Source organism: Lepisma saccharinum, chromosome 1, assembly GCF_977018435.1.
Source record: "Lepisma saccharinum chromosome 1, izLepSacc3.1, whole genome shotgun sequence".
NCBI classification, from domain to species: Eukaryota; Metazoa; Arthropoda; class Insecta; order Zygentoma; family Lepismatidae; genus Lepisma; species Lepisma saccharinum.
This window is the reverse complement of record NC_139229.1, coordinates 169,036,400-169,056,063: the sequence shown is the minus strand read 5'-3', so window position 1 is coordinate 169,056,063 and position 19,664 is coordinate 169,036,400. Positions and strand designations below refer to the sequence as shown.

The following is a 19,664-nucleotide window of genomic DNA, read 5'->3' as shown; positions in this document are numbered from 1 at the left end:
TTCCTGTTTGCAGACCTTAAAAGAATGCTCGCTGGAAAGAAATTTAGCACTGATGAAGAGGTAATCGCCGAAACTGAGGCCTATTTTGAGGCTAAAGAGAAATCGTACTATAAAAATGGCATCGAAAAATTGTATGACCGCTATAATCGTTGTATCGCCCTCGAAGGCAACTATATTGAATAATAAAATCGAATTTTGTCAAAAAAATATTTTTTACTATGTTAGCCTACGAACATTTCAGCCCAACTGTTAAGTCTGCCAGTATGACCCTGTCTGCCTCGTTTTCGCCCCTCCGGACCTCGAAAAGTCATCGGCAGGATCTACTCCTTGCAAGACTCGCTAACTTGATGATAAGGAAGTTTCCTCTCCGGCTATGCATCGACTGCACGGTCACGGGTTACTGTTGCAAACTTTCAGATTCTATTTGCCATTAAAATTACCACCTGAGCGCTAGTGTCGCTTCCAATATGGCCGCTCTAAGTAGGATAAATCTTCGATTACATTAGGTAGTAGTAGTACGTAATGGTAGCGTGTTGTCATGGCTGGTATGGAAGAAACGTTTAAATTACGCGATATTTTTAAATATTACGAATGGGATGTGAATCCCAGGGATTTTAACGAAGGTGAAGCTGTGCTGAGAACGAATCATTTAATTATGATAGGCAAAAATAACACGAAAACGCAGACGAGAGTAATGTATACGCACTGCCGCTGTGCTGTTTCATCTGCATCTCAGGTTGTAACTGTGCAAAAAGACTGGGGCTCTCGGAAATGATTTTAAAATAAAGCAATTCAACTGTATTTGCAAAGCTTGGGCAGGAGAAAAATGTAAACATACCGTTGCAGTTCTTCCCCCAAAGAGGCAGGCTGGTTTAATAATAACACAGTAATAATAACAGAATTCACAATTTCATCGAGACTATCTTCACTGAAAAAGGACTTTAGCATGTCGATTTTCTTTTTCTGATTACCTTTATGATTACAGACATTAATTAATTCTCAAACTATTTTCATCTTCGCACTTAATTGACTTGCACCTATTCCAAATTTCATACATACTAGATAATAATACCACTGACAAAGTCTGGGATAAAACATTTTTTTCTTAAAAAAAAATGTTTTTTTCATAAAGAACAATTTTAAATTTTACTTTCATGGTAATAGAATCATCTTTCGGAAAATAAAGTGAACGGACTCATGCATTCTTCGTAATTTCCTTACCTCAATTCAATGTCATCAGTCTATGCAAATCTTCTGTCAAACAATTATGTTTTCCCTGATTTATTTACAAATTTCATTTTGTTGATTCCACGGGGTGGAAACACATGTAAACTTTTCACTTGTTCTGACCCACAAAACGATTTGGAGCGAAAACCTGAACAGTAGACGTTCCTCTTTCGAACACATTTCCCATGCATTGAGACATCAACACAACACCGTATCCTACATAGAGCAGTTCCGGAAAATCCCACCAGATGGCATATCGGATAATTTTAATCGCGAATAGGCAATCATTACTCGAAGGAAAATTTGTGTGAAGAAAGCGTTTACCCTAAGAAATATTAATCACATTTAAACAGTTATTTGAATAGAGAGAGAGAGAGAGAGAACTAAAGATTAATCGATTTCTGAACTTAGTTTTACAATGGTAGGAAATTTGCACGACTGACACCTGCAACTGGGTACGAACGATGTGACTGACACCTTATCTGCATCTACAGATACCTCAACAAGTGAGATCGTAAAGTTGCCAACGCAAGCAAACAAGAAAGGGTTATACTTACAAGTTTCATTTAGAGAGGGAATTTTATCCCTAATTTAGTTACAATTCAAGTATTTTTCTACTACTCAGTTTGAATCGAATCGAAATTTAATTGCGGCTGACTTTGGTACATCGGCGTTGAAATGAAGCATGTACGTCATGCAGTAGATAGACTTTGTATGTAACTGAAATGGATTTCGCATGACTCCTTAGTTACTAAGCAGCTGGTAGGTAATAAGTAAACTTGATAGACTGCAGAGTCATGAAATCCTGCTTATGCAACGCTCAACACCTTGTTGACCGCTAATGTTGCATATTTTATTAGGCGCAACTCCTTGTGTATGAGTCTGGTCCGGTCTGGTGCAGGCTTCAGGTTGCCATGGACCATCAAAGTCAGTGGCATAGGAACAGGTGGGTAGAGAGGTATATAATACCCTCTCAAAATTTTTGAATAGGATACAATACCCTTCACCCCCCTAAAATGATATACCCAAATTGTACCTCGTGCATAAATGAATGGCTTGTTTGTATGGAGAGTCAGACTGCAGAAGTCTGCAATATTTGGTAATTTTAATTTTATAACCATTGATGCAAGACTACCAAATGTCTCGATCTTGTGAAGACAACCCCTTTCCCAACTTCTTTCGAACTGCATACAAAACCCGAAACGTGTCAATTGACACATATATTTTGATTTCAATAACACGTTAACGTGAATAAACTGCAAATGATGCACCTTTTAGTGTGTCAAAATACACATACGAATGTATTAAAGGGTATTTTTATGAGATGAAGTCCCGTGTGATGCACTAAAATGCATCAATTTGGAAGATCAGACAAGATCATTTCGAAGATAACAAAATTACACATTTAGCTGTGTCTCTTGATGCATTAAATATATGTGTGAATTGACACGTTTTGGGTTCCGTGTGCAGTCGCAGTGGGAAAATGTCCCTTTTTTCTTTGGGTTAACTGGCATTCATGCATGTCCATTATAAGAGTCATTGCAAATACGTATCATGTAGTTTGTATATTATTCTCTAAACATAGAATTATCATAGCTATTCAATGGTATATACAAGTATAGAAGAAAATTAAAGGAAATTTGAAAAAAATCGATATTGAAAAATTTCTGTATTGAAAACTACTATTCATTTGCGGAATACTGTATTATTCGAATATTAATGAGAATTTAATGTAAAAAATAAGCACCAATAGGCCTTGAAGTTATCCTGGTGACGAATGATGAAAGGATTCTCTCGGGCTAGCGACCAGGTGAGTTGTGGAAAAGATTCCCCCTCCACGAACGTATATACACCGGGTTGACGCTCAGGACTGCACTTCTACCCTGAAGATGAGAGTAACGTTAGCTCTCGAAAGCTTGGAATTTTCCCCACAAGTCACCTGGTTGATAGCCTGAGAGAATCATTTCAACAATAAGCACCAAGTGTACACCGCGTGACTGTGTTGCTGATTGTCTGGCCGGGCCGGGGAGAGAGTGTCTTTCTGTGAGTTGAATTTTTTCCGCTACTTTGGACCATAATATTGCAAATACATATAGGATGATTGTACGTTCACCTGTAATACTACGTACAACAGCAATGATGGTCTCGTCGAATAGTCCCAAGAGTATTTCGGATCTTCTCTTTGTCTCACGCCGACCTCTGTGGCAGAGTGGTTACCACTGCGCGCTATAGTCACTGCTTCAAATTCCGGCCCGGGTTTTCTTTGAGAGTGCCCCGTCATCAATTTCATCATATCATTACTCATCCCCATCTTCGCGGTTAGCCAAAAGTGGCAGATAAGCGAAGTAAAATAAACCAAATTTAAAAAAAAATCTTTCTTCCACACTTTCGGTTCTTTCCCCGGGCCTAACCCTAATGCAGTACATCAGTAAATATAGCAATAACTATAATAATTTATCTTCACCGGGGGAGAGGGGAAGGGGACTTTCGAGAGTCACATACGCCACAGCACCTCAATTAAATGCATCACTGCCGCGTGCGACAAGTTAAATGATATTGAACATGAACATATGAAGGGGGATTATTGATTAACACGCCATCTCTTAGCTGCTCTTTGAATTAGCACGTCACTGCTTCTCACACAAACCCTATCTTTCTCGTTCTTGTTTCCAAACCGACAAATCGTTCCTCATTAAACGCTTGGCCAGCCCGTTAACGGAAAAAGGGGAGACAAATGCTTTCATTACACTTCACCCCGTTTGTGCGCGCACGCATATGTGTGTGTATGTGCGAGTATTACTCTCTTTAAATTCATGCATACCCCCCCCCCCCTCCTTTTGGACCAATCTTGCTCTTCCCGCCATTGCGGTATTCTCGCTTTAGTTTGCTCAGATGGTGTGGAAAAGCGGGGGAAGGGACGGAGGGGTTGGGGGAGAAAAAAGTTGAAAAGCGACTCGCGCACGTGCGATATTGGATCCGGAATCAATTGAGAGGAAGCTAAAGCTTTTCCGATCATTACTATATTGGAGCACGCCTGGATCGCAGTGTTGCCGGGTCGGGTGTGGAGAAAACACTGTAGAAAAGGTAATTTTACGAGAACATGAGCAACAACAGTGTGTCTGCTGATGAAGAATGCTTTGAATTCCTCGTGTATATTGTGACCTGTGTTCTAAACCATTACTAGTGTGCATTTAGAGATCGGTTAGTTCATAGAACTCTCCAGCCTAACTATTGCCTATTTTTGGGGGAGCAGGAAAAGGTTTTATAAGCTCTTGCCTTGACTCATCTTACGCAACAGGTCGTTAGGTGCCGGGGCTTGCCCCGAGTTGATAGCTTCCTGGAGATGAGGCCTGCTCGGAAAAGGTTTAATAAGAAAATTGAAGAGTGAGAGAGAGAGAGGAGATGGGGGAGTGGTGACTCCTCCCGTCCGTTGTCTTTTCCAAGTTCGACTTTTATAGACCTAAACTGGGTGTCAACCAGGAAAAGAAAATTTCCTCTCTTCATTGTAACACTTTCATGTTAATTCAGAGTTGGCAGCATTAGACATATACTCCGAATTCGCCTGAGCAAAAGGGTGAGGGGACGATGAATTTAGAAATTCCTCTTTCAATATTTAAATACTTTCAAAAGTAGTTTTTGTGTGGGTGAAGTATAACTTGCAGTATCAGGGTTCCTTCTTTTCGCTCTCAGATATCTGATATGTCAGTATCATGCTTTTCATTATCCTACTCAAAAATTAAGTTCTAATACCGAAAATTACCCATGGATGATGATGATGATAATAATAATAATAATAATAATAAACAAGGCAACATATTCTCAGAAAGAAGGAAATTTTCTTTTCCAGGCCGATCTCCGTGGTGGAAAACTTAGCACAGTTGTGTCGCCCCTGTCAACACATGCCTTTTAAGAACTAAACTATTCAGTCTATGTTGTTAAGAATTAGTGTTGAATCTTTTCTCTAAAGATTCTTATATTTCTTTCCATGAAAATGTTATTGTTAATGTTACAATAGGTAATGAATTGTTTAACTTAAATCAGAAGAAAATGCTGATACTATGGAAATATAAAACAACTATGTAGTAACCATGGTAAATTGTAAACAAATTATTATGATATAAAAGAGCTAGACTTTTGTAAGCCTACGGGACATTCTCCTGGTCGCCGAAAGGCTGATTGTTCAGGGGACGTTGGGTTATATCTTGCTTCAATCTTCGGATTGTCTGGTGTACTTGTGTTCCATTTGGCAGATATTCCACAAACCCAACTCTGAATAAGGCGTTCTCCTGCATCATCAAAAAGAGCAGGGTTATAAACCTAGGTACAACTAATAGGTTTAGGCCTACAAGTTGTATCGGGTGAATTGTCTGTTTGAAAAGTGTTTGTATATCATCAGAAGTTCAAATAAATCTCCGAGTAAAAGATCTTAATGATCTTTCATTTCAAACCTACATAGGTGATAATTCAAAATAAATCCTACACCACAGACCTCGGAAGGGCTTGGTCCTACTAACCCTTAGAGCCTTTGAGAAGTCCGATAAAAGGGTTATAACCAGACTAACATACAGCCCTAAAGGCAGAAGGTGCGTGTCAGTGGAATACAGGTACGTATAATGTCCGCTTATGGTTTCCATTTGTCTAGTTCTAGTTCCTCCAAAGGTTATACATAGCATTCCCGGCATCAGCGCTTGTCTTTCCCGGTGAACGGGGCCCCGACAGTCGCTAGAGTCGGCTATTAAAATTACAGTTTTCATATTGTGTACTAACCTTGACTACAGAAGGTGTTGGAAATGATGTCCCTCTGCTGCAACACATTCCTGGCATCTCCGACAGAAATTTGCATTTACACGTGCAAGTTCGTCTACTGTAATTCTCCCGATTTCTCGTACAATACTCTCTTTTAACTCACGGATGGTGTGCGGATTGTCTTTGTATACTTTATTTTTTAGATTTCCCCATTTTTCTTTCCACAGGAAATTTCGTTGCAAAACGTCGTCGCACTTTTCCACAATTCCTCTTTCCGAAGTAACACTCGACAAGATAAATCCTTTGTTGTAATGTAAACTTTTGTGGTGCCATAATTATGAAGCCACAATCTTCAACACACGGACACGACACAACACAACTTCCGAGGGAGGATTATACTGGCGGCAGTCTGCAACGTCAACAGAAAGGGAAAGAGAGCGAAGGCAGGGAGAGCGAAAGAAACAGACCGTACCGTGCGACTGTCTGGGCCCCGTTCACCGGGAGAAACAAGCGCTGATGCCGGGACGCTTGCCGCCGAGTCTCGTAGCGAATGTCAGGGAATGCTCTGTATAACCTTTGGAGGAACTAGAACTAGACAAATGGAAACCATAAGCGGACATTATACGTGCCTGTATTCCACTGACACGCACATTCTGCCTTTAGGGCTGTATGTTAGTCTGGTTACAACCCTTTTATCGGACTTCTCAAAGGCTTCTTAGGGTTAGTAGGACCAAACCCTTGCGTGGTCTGTGGTGTAGGATTTATTTTGAATTATTACCTATGTAGGTTTGAAATGTAAGATCTGTTACTCGGAGATTTATTTGAACTTCTGATGATATACGAACACTTTTCAAACAGGCAATTCACCCGATACAACTTGTAGGCCTAAACCTATTATTTCTACCTAGGTTTATAACCCTGCTCTTTTTGATGATGCAGGAGAACGCCTTATTCAGAGTTGGGTTTGTGGAATATCTGCCAAATGGAACACAAGTACACCAGACAATCCGAAGATTGAAGCAAGATATTACCCAACGTCCCCTGAACAATCAGCCTTTCGGCGACCAGGAGAATGTCCCGTAGGCTTACAAAAGTCTAGCTCTTTTATATAATAATAATTTGTTTACAATTTACCATGGTTACTACATAGTTGTTTTATATTTCCATAGTTTCAGCATTTTTTTCTGATTTAAGTTAAACAATTCATTACCTATTGTAACAATAACAATATCATTTTTATGGAAGGAAATCTAACAATCTTTGGAGAAAAGATTCAACACTAATTCTTAACAACATAGGTTTTTTCAACATAGACTGAATAGTTTAGTTCTTAAAAGGCATGTGTTGACAGGGGCGACACACAGTCCGGTACGACGCCAGTGGCCCCGATTTTGAATCCCGGCCTGTGCATGGGTGTTATTTGTGAGACGTCCATTCACCAATTTCATCATGTCATCACTCATCGCCATTTTCGCGATTAGCCAAAAGTGGCAAGAATGCGAAGTAAAATAAACCAAATCAATAAATCAATCAATTTTCTTTCCAAGATTGAGAATGAAATTTGAAAGATGAAAGTCCAGAATGGGTTGAGTTGGTGTTTTAAAGTCCATTTTATGTACAGTAAGAATAATCGGGACTGGACCTACAGTTTAAAGTGGGACGCGAACCACTATGTGCCTCCACCGGTATCGATCCCGGGACCCCTTGATTACAAGGCGACTACGCTACCACCGCCCCATCATAGAGCACCGAGACCATCGTTTCAAAATCGAGACCATACTCGCAGTTCCTAAAGCTCGACTTTATAAATTACGATGTTAGATAATGTATTTTACTATGAAACTTATTCAGACCTATTATAGTTTAATTAAGCATATGAAACAAAATTGTTGTATCTATCATTTCGAGGCGAATCGCAGATGGAGATAGGCAATTGCAACACGAAATTAGACTTGAGATCACAAGGCGGTGAAGAGAAGATTCGTGTCGTCGTCTTGCAACACTTGCTCGCCCTCAGGAAGAACATCCTAGGAATAAGGGAAACTTTCATATTTCTGCTTCTTCTCTCGCTTTTATTTATAACTTTTTTTCTGTTTCTTTTCTTGTATCTTAGCTTTTAATCTTCTCTTCTCAGTTTTAGCATCTCTTCGTTCATTTTTACTTCCTCTCTTCTTGATCATCCTTTTTTTCTGTTTCCTCATATTCTGTCTGTTTCTTCCTTATTCTCTCTCTCTCGCTCGATTCTCTAGTTCCTTCTCCCTCTCTCTCTCTCTCTCTCTCTCCTCAATTGCTATCTCTGTATCTCTCCCTTCTTTTTCTTACATTCCCAACTTATTTTTCTCTCTTTCTTTCTATATTTGCCTGCTCTTATCTGTCCTCTCGCTTATCCATGCTGCGACACCCTCAAATATCAAACCTTTATTAATTCTGTAGTTAATAGCTACAAGAAATAAACAGTTTTATATTTTTAAAAGCGCTGAAGATTTTTTGCAAACATGCTTGGGATAATACACATTTATTGCTAATGGGATTAGGCTATAACGAAACAATTTCAAGCGACACATGCGCGAGACTACACGGTATTGGATTCAAGTCATTATTCCTCTTGTATACATGTAGCTTTTCATCCACTTTTGTCCAGTTGTGACGATGAGGATGAGTAGATGAAATTGTGAAGGGACATTTGTAAAGAACACCCATGCCGAGACTGGGACTCGAAGTAGGGAACTTTGGTAGCGAGATCGAAATTCGACCACATAACACACTCGCTCACCTAAACTTGTTTGTGTTCGGTTGTTTATTATCACTCCCTTTCTTATGATGGCTCTTCAAACTCGTAGCAAACCATCTCGAAGCGAATCAAAGACGGGAAACATACGTTGCACTTGTGTCGATGGTCACAACTGTCTCAGACAGACTGTAAAACTTTTGAAATTTTGAAAGTGAAAGTTCTAGCTTTTCATCTAGTCACGAAATTGCATTATTTAATGTTTAATTTGTTGTTGTCTTTTCTAGGATCACCTTGACGAAGAAATATACGAATATTGCTTACTATAAAGCACAACTAATTGAGGCTTCAGCCTTAACATCCTAATACAAGGCTCCAAGGTATGTTAACGGATACATATCATAAAGTGTCAATCTTGTTAAAAGCGGATACAATAATTTATAGTAAGATAATTGCTCAGTGTTATAACTATTGAAAAATATTAGGTGGGCTGAAGTCGAAGATTTGTTTTATAATTTTACGCAATAATGCATCGTAAGTAGTGCCTATTTTCTTTTTTTGGTGCTTCTTTGCCTGCCTATTTTGAGAGTCCTGGTTATAAGCCCTCATTCTCCCTTACTTTTCCAATAATGATGTGACCACGTAGTGTTTATAATGTAGGACACTGACAAGTATCATATTGAAGATGTAACAAATTAGTGTGAAATGTTTTTTACAACACTCAGCCAGTAATTAAGTTGTGGGAATTCTTTAGATGTAAAATGATGAAACATTTTATTTTCTTAAGCGCGGGTACTTTTTTTCTAAAATATAAAACATTAACTGGCAAAATTATTAGGTGGTCTCGTGCCTCTCAGGACCATATAAGTTGGCGCCAATGTCATAATAAGGGTTGGAATTGAACCAAACGCAGAAGGGACGAAGCTTGAAAAATGTATTTTAAATATTTTCAATGGAAGCTAATTCAGATTGTCTCGCAAGAACAGAAGAAAATACTACGTAGGCGATAATTATTAAAAGCGACAATAAATTGAAAAAATACAATTTTGTATAACTTACATTTCCAGATATATAGGTATTTTTTAAAACAATAAATGCCATACTAACAGCTCTTTACCATCTTAAAATATGAGGAATTAGTGGTGAAAGATTATATACAACGTTGTATTATCAGAAGAGAGGAAATTATTATCTTTCTGCGTTAGGAATGAATTTAGAAATGTAGGACCTGGGAAAGAGAGTTCACAGAGATGGGGAATTCTCCTCTGTCATTAATTTAATTTAAACAATGTCCATAATATATTTTATATGGTTTAGATCTGAAGATATCTATTAAAAGAGTGCATCAGATTTGTGTAAAAAGACAAATAATGTTAATTTGGTATGAAGAAAACTCGAACAGCCAACGCCAAAAATTATACGTTTAGTTGATGTTTTCATGCTTCATCATATTCGCAATCACTTTCACACTTTACAAAGATGATTAAAGTTGATTCACTTTCCATAGAAGAATGAAGACTCAGATTTTACAAAAAGATTTATCAAAATATATATGCTGAAATCAGAAATATTACTGGTTAAAAGGACTATTGATGTTCTTTTACTGGACTACCGAAAATGTTGACTTCTTTCTAGAAATGTGTTATTGCGTGAAAACATTTAGCATAATCTACAATGTTAAATTGTATTTTGTTTCTTTTAACATATTTCTTAGTTTGGAGATACAGTTTTATTAAAGGACAAATTATGGAAGCTATTTTCTGCATTTTCACAGTAACAACTCATTTTTTGCTATAAAGTCTTGCGAAAATGCTATAAAAATCAACTCAGCCATCTTTTGTTTGTTCGTTAGTTTCTTCATATATTTTCTCTGAGTACTATACAATTTTAAGTTTTATTATATGGCACATGAATTGGCAAATTTTGGAGAAGTTTAAGCCCCTTTATGGTTAGGTAGGCTAATCAGGACAAGGCCTACAGTTTAAGTATCCGAATCACTTTGCAATATGCTTCCAGGGAATGGAATCTGCAACCCCTTGATTGCAAAGCAAGAGCTATACTCATACGCTATCGGCGAAATTGAAAAGTGGCACGACTAAAAAAAACAACCTCTGTGGTAGAAATAACTTTCTTTTAAAATATCTCTGAGGAATGCGATTCCTAATGATTGGGAATGCTTTGAATTCCTCGAATATGTTCTGTGCTTCTACTCGATTTGTAACTTTTTGTCTGTCTTCCACACATATAAAATGAGGAAAATTATATAGATTTGCACACAATCAGTGCAAAAATTGACTAAACCCGCGAGAGTATGCATTCCATGTTACGGAAAATATATGAGTCAAATCGTACAATTTCTATGGACTTGGCAACATTGCTTTTCTGAGGGTGGGAAGTATCTCCCACTCTCTCTCTTTTTTATTCCACACCGCCAGCTACCACCAACCCAGTCTCTTCTCCCTCATCCCTTGGCAGACAGATGGCAGCAGCGTGTTTCGATGTTATTTGCACTCTCAGCCATGCAAGCGCTGATAAGATTGGTTTCCAACATCGAAATGTTAACAAACCTTGCAAATCTACATTAGCGCAGTCCCAAATGCAGCGCAGTAGCCAAATAAACAAATATTTATTTTCAAACAGCCTTTCAAATGTGCTTCATAGCTAAAGTAATCTGGACTCGACCTACAGTTTAAAGTGCGATCCCAAGCACTGTCTCCACCGGGTGTCGAAGCAGGGATCCAGTGGCGGCGATTGGGTTCCAAAACTAGGAGGCAAGGACCGTTTACTACCTTTTGTAGTTAAGGTTTAGCATAGTGCGGAAGCAAAAGTGGCAAAAAATGGAAGGGCAACTGCCCCCCACACCCCTCCTAATCGCCGCTGCAGGGACCCCTTCCATTGGGAAGGCCTGAGAAATAGTAGTAGTTTGGTTATAAATTACATTTTTCATTTCAGTACTCTTTTGTTTGAAGCAACGTGTTATCATTTCAGAAGTTGATGGCAAGAATCACTATAATAAGAACGAGACCACCGGGATAGCCTATGCCAGTATTCTCGAGGAAACAGTTCTGAAGCTCTCTTTTCTTATGTACTATTAATTTAGGATACACGTCACCGCCATATTTGAATCAACCCTTGCAATGCGTCAACTATAAAGCCGTTATTTCCAATCTCTTACTAAATGTCTGTGTCTATTGCCCTAATTGCGCAATAGCCCATGATCATGGATAAGATTGTTTGTCAGCTGTTGTACGGTTAGTTTTGACGGGATTGCTCGTTTTACACTCCAAAGACCTGTATTGAGGATGGACATGCGTCATTGAGCAATGGCGTGAACGATTAAATAGCCAAGATTGTGAAGAAGGATAAAGGTTTATTCTCAAGAGCCGACGAATAAGAATCCCCTTCCCTTTTTCCCTGTCATTTGCTTTGCTCATCAAATTTCCCTGCCCTAATGGTGTCTTTCCCCACATCACCCCACCGTGGCTTGTCAACCACCGTAAGACAAGTGTAGGGCTTTGTTCCCTAGCAGATTTGATTATGCAACATTCGGTGTAGTCTCTCCCCAGCAAATAGTTGCAACAGCTTTTTCTTCGGACACTATCGGCTCAAACATGTAATGGTACTTGATTCCATTTAATCATTTCACCAAACCAATTCAATCTTCCACGCTCCCCTAACGTTCGCAGCTCCCCCTAGTGGGTCCAGTAACCCAAGGCTTATCTCTTCAAGGGAGGAAGTGGAGAGGAAATATTGTACGCTTAATTTTCCTTCCCATCTTCCACTCTTCCAAAGATCAGAAGTGTTGAAGTGAGTGACAGCTATAAGGTCAAAAGTCCAATACTAGGTTTATTTTCTTTCGCCCTTTTAGCGATGAGTATCTTTCGATGGAAAGGGAGGGGAGGGGTGAAAACAATGTATCCAACTATGAATAAAAGTTGCAATTTGCTTGATTTGGCTTCCATTGTCAGTATAGGGATGGTAACGAGACTTGGCAATGCCTCGTTCTCGTCTCGAATTGTAAATACCTGTCTCGTTCTCACTTTCGTCTCTATTCACATCTGTCTCGTTCTGGTCTCGAAAGTACAGTATTTTTCAACATATATACCGTGTCACCGTTCACAGCATTTTGTCCAACAATTTTTCTTGACTACCACCATTGAAAAGCGTCATATTTTTCTCTTTTAGAAAAGCGGCTACGATATTTCAAATTTTGAAAAATTATATTTGTATAGAACACGATGTGCATCACTCATAATATGATTTTTTTCCTTGGAAGCCGACTGATTCATTCTCTTAATCACGTTGCTGTAAATACTTCCGACAACTGCCGCTGGGTGCCAGTTGTATGCTGGCTCTGCGCATTTCCCGCCAAATCTATACATGCTTGTGCTTACCTTGTGTGGGTTATTTGTTATGTATGCACTTTTTACTCTGTGTACCCAGTAAGATTTCATAATCCTAAACTAATTGATTAGCAACGTAAAAATATGTCTTCGTAGAATGTGTGACTACATTATCGTACTCAATGAGAAGATTGTAAGTGCTGTGTTGGACAGTATGTAACATGACAAATTTTACATCACTGTGCAACAGCGAAGGGTGTTCTTTAGTTTAGGTCAATGAGGAACCAGGACTTTCTTTATTTTTTAAAAAAATTTTATTCGAATGTATCTTGATAGTTTATCATGCCTTCATGTCAATAAGCTGATAATATAAAAATATTTAATACATAATAATATTTTACAACATATATTATGTAGTGGCTTGTCCAGTATTTTCAAAAGGGGGTTATGCATATTTTTTAGTAATAGAACCCAGAAGCGTGAATTGACGACGAAAGAAACTAACCAGTAGTTGGCAACCTTGCTTTACACTGGAAACTGATTCGTCTACGAGAGTTGACAACACTGATCTGTTCGAGGCAATGAAGTGCGTGTAAGTCTCGTCTCACCCTTCAGAGTTTTCATTTGCTTGCCTTGGTACGTTCTCTCTCTCTTTTTCTCTTCTCTCTCTTCTCTCACTTCTCTCTCTCTCTCTCTCTCTCTCTCACACACACACACACACACACACAAGCATGTTGCGTTCCAACACTTTTGCAATTTTTATTGACCGAAGTTCAAATTACGCATAGCGAAAGGAGGAGGGAGGAGGTGGCATGCAGATGGGGTAGGTTAGGGAGTCAAAATGAGCAAAGGGGGGGGGAGATGGTGAGTGGGGGGTGAAAAAACGAAATCCTTGATGGCATGCTTCGAGCGATCAGTTTGCCTGAAAACAAAATGGGTTGATTAAATTGGATGCCTGCGATGATTTCAATAGTTCTTGGCGAGGCGAGAGGGTAAAAGTTTTATGGCCCATCCCAAGGTTGGGGGGAGGCATGGGAAAGGGGGGACGGATAAAAGTATTGAGATCGTGAAAAGAATCGGGAAAATCTCGTCTCGCTTCTCCAAGAAACGATTGCGTTCCTCTAAGGGACGGAAATTAACTTGTTCCTCAACTCTGAGAAGCACAGCATTCTATCAGTCAAGTTGCAAGCACCGGAAAGGAAACTGTGCTGCCATTGTAATTTGCATTAAAAAAAATCATAACTGGAGAGTAACATAACGCAGAAGTTTTGTTTTAAGCATACTTTATGCAAGGACGTATTTAGGGGAGGGTTCAGGTGGTCCGGGCCCCCCTCCCCTCCGAATGACTTAACAAATACTAAAATTAAATAATGAAAATATACTTATTTAGCATTTATTGTGTAGCTAATCAATGGTTGCAATTTCCTCTGAACTTATGGAAGGCGGCTTTTGAATGACAGTACCAAGGATTTATGCTTGCGCACTACTATTTATGATAATACTAGCTGATTGCCCGGCGTTACCCGGATATTTATTTATCCCAATCTTCTATTAGCCAGGAATATAATGAATTCTAACTATAGTGTAAAATGAACTTGGAGTTGAACGGCATTGGGAGTGTCACTATTCATCTTAGCGACCTCGAAAACTATTTATTCCACAATCCACACTAATATCAGTCGTTTTTGATTAATTTTACATGTCACCCCCTCCTACCCCCACCCCTAGGGGTGCTAGGGGTGTCTTACTCCCACAGTATTTCTTTCCAGATTGTAAGTCATACGTGTACCAAGTTTGGTTGAAATCGCTCCAGCATTCGATAGTTATTCCGGAACAAACAAATACACACATATACACATGGGCGTATATATAGCTCACGTAAGGGAGGGTTCAACTTTTGGTTCAATTAATTACTTACTTACTCCACGGCTCTACAGCCAATGCAGGGCCTTGGCGTCCTTGGTGATAGCTGCCCACTCATCTCGGTTCTTCGCTCTAGTTCTCCATCCTCTTATACCCATTCGTTCGAGGTCTTCTTCTGCCTGGTCGAGCCATCTCTTCCTGGGTCTTGCCTTCCTGTTTCCCTTGGTAGATCTTATGTACCGCTCTGTCTGGTTGCATCCTTTCTACGTGCCCCAGCCAGCTAAGGCGTTTGGATCTTATTTCACTTGTTATACTTGGGTTCTGGTAAGGTGTTGCTAGTTCTTCGTTTGTCCTAATTCTCCATATGCCATGTTCATTGATTGGTCCATATATCTTTTGATTTGATTTGATTTAGTTTATTTTACTTCGCGTTTTGTGCCTCTTGGCTAATTTGCGAAGATGGAGATGATTGATGAAATGATGAAATTGATGAATGGACATTCGCAAACAACCAAGCCCGACCAGGATTCGAACCCGGGACCCTTGGCGTCGCAGCGCGATGTGCTAACCGCTCGGCCACAGGGTCGGGCAGGTCCATATATCTTACGTAAAACCTTCCTCCCCCATATATCTAGCCTATCATCTTCCTTTCTTGTCAGACACCAGGTTTCCGACCCATACATCACTATTGGTCTCATTATGGTTCTATACAGTCTTAGTTTCAGCTTTCGGTTCACTTGTGAGGATTTTAAAACATTTCCAAATGCATGGTAGCATCTGTTACCTGCTATTATTCTTGTTTTTACCTCTTCGGCAATGTTATTTATCTTCTGTTATTGTTGAACCTAGATATTTGAAATTTCCAACTCGCTCAAACTTTTGGCTGTGTGTTTCGAACTCATTTATAGTTTGATATCTGATCTTGTTTCTTGTCGTTATCATGTATGTTGTCTTATCCTGGTTTATTTGCAGTCCAATCTCATGTCCACCTTGTTGTAATTGTTTCAGGGCATCTTCTAGTGCTTTTGATGTTCTGCTTAGTAAGGCAAAGTCATCAGCAAATGCAAGGTATTGTATTGTCCTATTTTTAAGATGGTTCCTCCAGGATTTATTTCAATCTTTCTAATTACATGTTCCAAACTTATGTTAAACAGCAGTGCGGAGAGGCTATCCCCTTGTCGTAGTCCTTTTCCTATGTAAATTTCTTCGGATAGTTGGTTTTGGATTCTAATTTTGGCATTTCGAATTTCTTAAGGTCATTTCTGTCAATTGTACTAATTTTTCTGGGATATCCATATCTCTCATTATCTTATAGAGTTTGTCTCTTTGTATACAGCTAAATGCTTGTTGAAAGTCAACATATAATTGAAGTATGTTAATATTGTGTTCAAAACTTTTCTCTAATATCATTCTTAATACAAAGATTTGGTCTATTGTTGATCTATTACTTCTGAATCCGCACTGGTAGTCCCCTGTCAGTGTTTCTACGTATGGTTCTAGTCTCCTTGCCAGAATTTTTGCAAATATTTTGTATGTCACGTTAAGGAGAGATATGCCCCTATAATTCTTACAACATGTCCTGTAATTATTTTTGTGTATCGGACATATTATTGCTACCGTCCACTCTTTTGGCATTTCAGATTTTTTCCAGATCTGTTTTATAAGCTCAAAGATTTGTTTCTTTAGTTCTGCTCCTCCAGATTTGAGCATTTCAGCAGTAATTTGATCTTCTCCTGGTGCTTTGTTATTATTATAACTTTGTATGGCTCTTGTGACATCGTTTAGTTCAGGCAAGTCTTGTTCTTCATCCCATTGTTGGTCATTTCTTACTTCCAATATCCTATTTTCATTTTCATCGAAGCCTAATAATTCTTTAAAATATTCTGCCCATCTACTTATTATTTTATTTTTATCTCCAATAAGATTTCCTTCTTTATCTTTGCACAAATTTGTTCGCGGTTGAAATCCTTTCTTATAGTTTGCTATTATTTGATACATATTCCTTAATTCTTTCTTATTATGTAGTTCATTTAGTTCTATTAGGTTTTCTTTCTCCCACTGCCGTTTCTTTCTTCTACATTCTCTTTTGGCTTCTCTTCTTTTCACTATCCAAATCTCTACACTTGCTTTGGTATATCTTTGGAGAACTTTATTTCTAGCTATGTTTTTTTCATCTAATGCTTTCTGGCAACTCTCGTCAAACCATTCCATTCTTTTAGTTTTCTCTTCCCATTGTATCTTCTGCTGTTTTCTGAATGTTTTCCTTTATTCTTTTCCATTTTTCTTCTACCATTACGGGATTTTGTATATTTTCAAAATTTTGTTTTAATCTGCTTCCATATTCTCTTCTTTTTTCTGGATTTTTTATCAACAGTTTCATATTATATTTAGTTTGTCTAATCCCTTATTCTTTCTTTGTGTTTGAGATCCGCTGTCTATATCTGATGGTTACTAGGTAATGATCGGAGTCCACATCTGCTCCTCTGTTGGACTGTTAATCCCACGCCCAACCTGGTAAGGGATTGCCTCTCGCAGCTCCCAGGATCGCTGCTTTTCTGTCAGGATTTTGTCTTCGGTTCAATTAGGGTTCCTATATTTCATAAGTGAAAATCCAGGACACTACTGACCGGTAGCTTGTTAGGGAGCGGGGGGGGGGGGCTGGACCCGATACAGTTGTACGTGTGTACAATATTATTGTCATTTACATCCCACATTATGTGGGAACTTTTTGAAAACTGCGGACTGAACTGATAGGCACCCAAGCACTGACTCGTTATAGTAAGCAGGTTACTATACAATGGAAGAGAATCATAACTGAAATTCAGCACTGCTAGCAGACGGTGGCGCCATCGTGAAGTCAAAGATGTTTGCAGTACCTTCTTGTAACTCGATAACTCTTGTATTATGGAGAGGGAGTGGTTCACTGTAGAGTTAGATTGTTTTGTAAAATGAGCATTTTAAAATTACGTCCACGCATTTAAATATAAAAAAAAGTTCAGGAAAGTATAGTCTTAATCATTTTTTTCTTTCCCACCCGATTTCAGGACATTTGTGCATCCCGAAGAAACTATTCGGAACACGGACAAATTATACCATACCATACCATTTCGGGATTGTCCCTGAAAATCCGGGAGGTATAGCGTCCCTAGGTATAATCTGGCTATCAAAATCCACTCTGCCACCACATGAAAGGTCACACATTTATTAAATTAAGTCTATCTACGAACTTCTAACTTTTCTATACATAAAATGAGCAAAAAATGCTTTTGAAAAAGCTAATTCCAGCTTCTCTTCAAGAAAGAATTACAATGTTAGAATTAGTCTTTTCCTCCTTGCTACAAAATTGAAAGTAACATCATCGGTGTTATTTTAATATTTGTATGTATGTACACTTAACAGTGTAGGGTCGACGATCTCCCGTTCAATTGCAAGGACATTATTTCAACCTCTTTAATGTTAAACACATCCTCTCGGGTGTTGAAGATGAAACTGGCAGTGTAGGCAAGATCACCAACAATTTGTGCACATTTGAGTACAAGAGCTTGTAACAATTTTTTACTGCCTACAGTGTAGTGTTGCCCACGAGACGAGACTTTGGCCTGTCTCGTCTCGTGGAGTCTCGTGGAAATGCTGTCTCGTCTCGAAAATATTCGTTTGTCTTATGGCACATGGTCAATCTCGTCTCGTCTCGAATTTTTAAAAGCCTGTCCCGTCTCGTCCCGTGGGCAACACTACTACAGTGCACATCCTGGACATGTCTTTTCAATTACTGTTTGTCACATTTTTCATTCAGATTTGAAAATGTAAAAAATATCAACCAGGCCATCCAACATTTTGACACACTGTTCCAATGAATGAACAATAGGAATTTCATATTGGAATAAGTTGTAGCAATTTTTCAATGTGTTGACGTACAGAGAAACTTGGTTTCATTTGTACTACAAAATGGTCCAAAAATGGGAAACAGTAAAGTTTCTACTATTAGTGTATACGATTTCACAAGTCACCCTACTGAGTATTGATACTTTTCTGTCCATCTTGCGTCAAACAACTTGAGAACGTTTCAGAACTTCCCTAGCTATGTTGCACTGCATTTTTTACAAGCAAAGTACTTTGAGAAGATTGATTGATTTATTTGCATTATTTTACTTCGCTTCTTGTGCCACTTTTGGCTAATTTGCGAAGATGGGGATGAGTGATAACATGCTGAAATTGATGAATGGACACCCACAAACGCCCATGCCCATTCCGGGTTTCGAACACGGGACCCATGATGTGCTAACTACGGAGGGCTACTCCTTTGAGAAAACTCGAAGGGAAAAATTATAACTGATTTGACAGTCTCAATATCGCAGAAATTCCACAGAAATGGCCAATAGCCAGGGTTAAAATATGTGCTGAATAATGTACAAAAATTGCTTTTGGACAGTTCTCTGAAATTAGGTATCTATCTATCTCACCCCCTTAATTCTACCACCCATTACATCAGCATCATCATATTCTTCACCATTTTTTTTTCTAAATCCACACCCACTCAACCCAGAGAGAGTAGAAGTACTAATAGCTTAAGCTAACCCACATGCAGTTACAATCTCCAATAGGGACAAGTATCCCATTGCGATCTAAAGTTTGTAAAATTGTTTATCAACTTTCGACAGTTGGGAAATTTCAAATTATCAAAACATTAGAACCTGAAGAATACTAAAATCTTGAATGGTAACAAACCATATCGGGAACATCTAATGAAATTATAATGT

At 38.7% G+C, this 19,664-nt stretch overlaps 1 protein-coding gene across 1 annotated transcript in view; it reads left to right on the top strand.

Moving 5' to 3' along the window:
- Nacalpha (nascent polypeptide associated complex protein alpha subunit) overlaps positions 1–19,664 on the top strand; it is a 283,299-nt gene that overhangs the window by 170,908 nt on the left and 92,727 nt on the right. The window contains exon 3 of the mRNA XM_083142296.1: positions 8,989–9,081. The gene's annotated coding sequence lies outside the window, so the exon portion shown is untranslated. The remainder of the gene's footprint in view (positions 1–8,988; positions 9,082–19,664) is intronic.